General features: G+C 42.3%; 1 protein-coding gene across 5 annotated transcripts in view; it reads right to left on the reverse strand.

Moving 5' to 3' along the window:
- Positions 1–5,168, reverse strand: part of CALD1 (caldesmon 1) — a 283,959-nt gene extending 278,791 nt beyond the window's left edge. For all 5 annotated transcript variants that reach the window (XM_084809247.1, XM_084809244.1, XM_084809245.1 and 2 more), the window contains exon 1: positions 5,054–5,168. The gene's annotated coding sequence lies outside the window, so the exon portion shown is untranslated. The remainder of the gene's footprint in view (positions 1–5,053) is intronic.
- Positions 5,169–6,000: the final 832 nt, after the last annotated feature.

The raw sequence follows: 6,000 nt of genomic DNA on the forward strand, positions 1-6,000 counted from the left end.
AGTTCACTGGGTGACTTTGGGGCAGTCACAGACTCTCAGCACAACCTATCTCACAGGGTTGTTGTTGTTGTGAGGATAAAATGGAGAGGAGGAGGATACTGTGGGCCACCTTGGGTTCCTTGCAAGAGGAAAAAGGCGGGATATACTGTAAATGCAATAAATAAAATAAAAAATAATATCCAAGCACTATGAACTGGACAAATTCATATTCTAAACCAGGTAATTAAGAACATCGGCAACATCACTAACAAGGACCCAATGGACTGTCAGTTCAGGTGGACGCTGAAGAGAAAAATGTTAAAAATGAAAACATTAGGAAGAGACCCAGTGTGGTGTAGTTTGTTGGGGTTATAATGGGAGACACGGGTTCAAATCCTTACTTAGCTATGAAGTCCATTGGGTAAGCCTGGGCCTGACTTTGTCTCTCAGCATAAACTCCTTTTCAGGGATCACAAAGACAAACTTCCAGGTGAAAGGGTGCGGCCTCAGGCTTGAGATTCTGCATCATCATTTAGTATAGAAACGAAGCACTTTCACCACTCATCCTCCTGGATTTTCTCTTTGAAGTTGAGCTTTCTGACAGAAGGCCAAAACATGAACATCTTCATAGCAATGGGACCTATTTAGAGAACATTTGGTGAGCCCAGGCTTGCCTAGAGCCAGCATTCTTAGCCATCACTTCCCTCAAAACAGGACTGCAGTTCCCATCAGCCCTAGCCAGCATGGCCAATAATGAAAGATCATGGGAGTAGTAGGCCAAAACATTTGGGGGGCCACAAGTTGCCCATTCCTGCCTCAAAGAACTTGGTTTGCCATATACTTTTTAGTCCAATGTTGAAATTTGACACAAAGGCATTCGGAGATCTGGATGAAACGTTGAGGTTCCTGAGGCCACATCATAATTTCTAAACTGTGTGTTTCTTCCCTTCTGAAGTGTTTCAAACAAGCTACATAATGAAATACATACATATAATTGTTATAAAACAACCGGAATCATTTAACTTTCTTTCACATAAACAGCCTGATCCTGTTCTAGCTTTATTCACAATCTAATGTTGCCAGGGTGGCTGAAAGGGTCACTGAGATAATATACCAGAAGTGCTTTCTGCACTTGTGAAATGCACTGTATATTAACACAAAACATGCAATTTGCACAATCAGTTTTTTTAAAATTATCAGTTTTGACAGATGGACTGTGTCTTCCTTTTGCAAGTCTCCAAGTTTAGAAATGACTGCAGAGTGTGTTTGAAACAGGTACTGCAGACATAAATCTTCTTCTTTCCCCACTCACCCATTCTCCAGCTTCTTGTCTTCCCCCAATTCAGGTTTCTCAGAAACTTCATATGAGAAGTTATAACATTCTCTATAACAGTTATAACATTCTCTACACTGGTGCTTATTAGTTTGCAAAACACACCGACAAAGTTGATTCATTTCCATCCTGTTATGGTCGAAGAAGAATATAGCGGTCAGTCCTGTCCAAAACATTTATTTCTAAAGGTGTTTGATTTGTATCCTGAACTTCTTAGGGAAAGAACAAAGCTACACACAGGACTCCTAGGCAGCCTCCACATATAGACCGAAGGCAAGTCCACACTGCCTTGAAGAGATGATTAAATTAATGAGGTGCAGTACATCAAGATATTCTCCAAGCCACATTGCCCAAAGCACGATGTCGCACATCACCCTGCCTAACCTATCTCAGAGCATTCAAGAGAACAGCAGCCCACATCTTCTGGACCATGCAAAGAACACACTCCAGTTTATCTCTGCTCTCAAGAACAATCTCAAAGTTCATAAAAATCTAAAACTTAAAACAAGTAGCCAGGACATTCTCTATACACAGATGTGCAAGCTGATCTAGGGGGGAAAGACCCTGGAGCCCTGCAGCAACTGGTATAATCACACCACAGAATCTGGACTGGTCCTCCCACAGAATCCTCCTATGATAAACCATTCCTGCTTCCAAGGGTACAGCACACCTCACGGCACTCTCTCTCACACACACCCTTACTTCTTGATGCTTTGAAATAGCAGGAGCGAACATGCATGGATTTACACCGAAGGCACAACTAGATATGGCCCAACAAACCTGTGATCAGAATCTCCTTATTTCTAAAAGAAGTTAATAGCAGCTACAAGGGCAAAGGGAGTGCAATTCCTATTGGGATTGCGGTGTTGGGCGAGAAGGGGTGAGCCCGTCCCCCTCCCCCATGTCATTTTCTAAGTAAAATCACCACTTGTTGAGGCTAAGCCATGGGCGGTTGTCAGAGATAAACCAGGAGTCAAGCCAGGGAATTGAAGCACAAGGGATGCACCAAGGTGCCAATTCTAATGGAAGCCCTTTATGGCTCTTCCTATCTAGGATGACCCAACGGCCAGCTGAGGTGGGCGGGGCCAGTCCAACGCCTGAGATTATTTCACTGTCAAAATGTTCCATGCTGCAGTTCTGATGGTTCACCAGACAGGGCAGCTGCACACAGAATCAAAGGGTCCCAGTTTTGGTCCTGGCAACTGCTGACACCCATCCCGCAAAGCTGCTATTTGCCACATGGGGGAGAAACATACAGGTACCTGCAAAGAGTTTGGAGGGGATTTAAATCTGAAAAAATAGATGCAAGGCGGACAAAGGTTAAACCCTCCTCTCCCAGCACCATGGCCCTGATCCAAATCAGCTCCCCTCTCTTGTGGCTACTATTAACTTAAACACACACAGGATCCCGATAACATCTCCCATATCACACCTACTTTGGCCCTTAATTCTTGCGGAACAAGACCATTTTTATAACAGCCACCCGAAGAATGCTTCCCCAACACTGGAAACAATGCTGTTGTGCTTGTATAAGACCACACTTCACAAGCATTTTATTCCTCCCACCTCCTAGTGTTGTTGTTTTTTTAAAATAATTAAGTCAGTCCCTTCTTGAAACCATCTCCTGAAGCAAGCTTCCCTTGCAAATTGGATCCAGTGCAAAATCAACTGAAGTGAGGATATTAAATGATGCCATTTCAGCTTCCAAAATGTCCCTATGTACAGAGCAGTTACATATTGAGCAGGGGGTTGGCCACGATGGTCTTATAGGCCCCTTCCAAGTCCAACCCTACTATTCTGTGATTCTATGATTCTATATGCACTGTGTGTGTACATAATTAAACTGTATACAGACAGTGTATCAGTGTTAATGTGTTCCAATCCACCATACTGCCAGAAGTAGGGAGTGACTGTTTACTATGTTGGTAGGAACTTTGGACCACACTGCTCTCTTTTAAGCCCCAATGAAATGAATAAAAATTTAAGAAAAGCGTTGCTTAATAGACTGCACACTGTGGCAGTCCCTATAAAGCAGACGTGCTGCTGGTTGCAAGTCTCCATCTATTACATTGTTATTATACGAATACTTAAGTCTCGTCCATTGTTTCTTGGGCAATTCCACACATTGTACAAAAGGCAAACCCAGATTTAACACTGAGCGTACACTTTGCAGAGAGATGCAACCAAACATAGGGTCCCTCCCAAGTGTTCCCATATGATCCATGTGCTTGATGCGTTCACACATTACATTTGTAACCGTGTAGCTAAAATGTAAGGTGTGAAGTTGATCTAAGGGCTTTTCCATGAGTTACATGGCAGCAAACCTGGGTTTGTGACAGAGTGTGCACTTGACAGAGAGTTGTCACTGTGATTAGTGTACCTGAGTGATACAATGTTGGCAAACATATCTCATTCACACATTACGCCTTTAGGTGTATATACACCCTACAAATGTTAATATGTGCATCAGTCCTACAAAGAAAGCACATCCTGAGTAATCTGCCAGGAAGCTCTGCATTTGAAGGGTATTTTGCTCAGGCAAAGTTCCTGCTGGCTTGTCCCTATTGTTTTTAAGATAGGTTTTCCCTACATAGTTCTTTTTCAAGGAAGAAAAGAAACCACAATGAATGAAAATAAGAGATAGGCAGAGTCAAATAACAAGAAAGGAAGAACTGCCCCAAAAAAGCATTTTGCTCAACAAATAAATTGAACACCACATGTGCAAATGTTCCTTGCATTATCCTTGGGTTTGGGGAAAGATATTCTTTTCCCCCATTAAACTTTTCTGCTGCTGGTCTTTTGTTTTGCTCCCATCATTACTGGCTTGGACAAATTCTGTGCTGTGCAAGATACCATTGCCTTCTACTTGCAAAGTCACCTGAGCATGTCAGGAACGCTCTAAATATCAAAAGTCTGCTTCCTATCGTTCTGGAACAACAATCTGGCTCACCCACACACAAACTTTATTATCTGCCAGTCCCACCCATGAACAGTTTCTTCTGTTAACCGGAAAGGCTCCCTCATAAGAAACATCCTGGCAATAGGCAGCATTACATGTGGAAGGCTAAAAACTAAAAACGGATGGAGTCTACTGTCAACAAAGCTTCTTTTTATGAAAGACAGCCGGGATGAGACATCTGTTTCAGTAACATATCCAATCCATAACATTAACCAGAGGTTTGCCAGATCTCTGTTACTTGCCTTCCCCTTGCTGCTACATTTTTGGAGCCCCGGGGTTGGGCTCCCCCCACCCCAAAAAGGCTAGGACACATAGACACACACACACACACACAATTTTGAATTGCATAGTCTTTCATTCCCAAATTAAACACATGCACACTTTTAAAAGGGAAAACATGAAGGTATTAATTGTTCTATAGGCAACTCTTGTGACACCAAGGGTGACAATTGCCATATCTAATAGGACAGTTAACTATCTCTCCATGAGCAACAGACAAAGATGGATAGATGAGAGAGACAGACAGACAGACAGAGACAGAGAGACAGAGAGTATTCTGCACATGAGATTGTCTTTCTATGCAAGTAAAACCCTATCTCCAGGAAACAACAGATTGTGAAACTAACATCACTAGAAATTGGCTCAGCAATACCTCTACACTTGCCCTTTTTAAAAAAGAAAGAAAACTCCTCTGCAAGCTCTCCATAGTGCACATGCAAAAAAAAGGGTTAAAGCCACACCACTGTCCTTCTGATTAGGATGGTTATGTATTAAGCCCTTACCTCAGCAGCAGAAACCGTTTTCAGACAGGTATAGGTAATGAAGAACTGTCTGTTGAGGGCTTGAGGCAGGAGCACAGCAAAAGAGGCTCCCAGACAGTCTAAACCCCAGAAGCCTAGTCCATGGAACTACACTCACTCCTTGGCCCCTCCCAAAAGTCAGTGCTAAGTGAATACATATCCCTTATGTTTAAAATTGGCAGCCAGTGGTATGCATTGTCCTCAATTTATTCTAATAAGCAGCCAATGGCCAGGCTGCAGCCCAAGGTGGGGTCAGCCAGCCTGAAGGCATGCCTGTCATTCCCTAGGCACGCTCAGGAAGCCACTCATAAGAAAACCAAGACCTAAAAACCTCCGAAAATTCGCACAAGCTGCCAAAACTGTCTTGCTCCATGCCCTTTTTTGGTTATCCTTAGCAGGGCCTCTGAAAGTAAATCCTCTGTCAGGAACAATCATAAGAAATGTTAATCTTGGAGAAAGAGGCTCTCTTGTTGAACACAAATGGAGGCTTAAAAAAAGGAATGAAATATATTGGAAAACTAGGATGGGGGAGAGAATCAGTCCACATATTTACTGATGCATTCATTTTGAAGAGGATGGAGGGTGAGGGGGGATAAAATTAAAAGCAAGGCATTTGCCACAAACAAAATACAGTGACACTGTATTTGGGGAATGAATACCAGATGTTTTTAAAGTATTTCCTTTATCAGTTTGAATCTGCTGGGAAAGGAAAGTGGAGGGGAGAGTGCAAAAGATGAGTTAGCAGACTTTGAAAGCATTTAATGTAGGGAACAAAGCATTTTCATTTGTACATGCAACTGTTAAAAGATTTTTTAAAATGCAACTAAGCTCCTTGGTTATTTCTCACTCACAGAATTTTTAGAAAACTGATCTGTTGAATTGTGACTTTCTAAGTATTTTATTAAGGCTCTATCTATCTATCTATCTAT

This window comes from Heloderma suspectum, chromosome 7 (assembly GCF_057233095.1).
Source record: "Heloderma suspectum isolate Gila_16-S chromosome 7, 16-S_ref, whole genome shotgun sequence".
Classification (NCBI taxonomy): Eukaryota; Metazoa; Chordata; class Lepidosauria; order Squamata; family Helodermatidae; genus Heloderma; species Heloderma suspectum.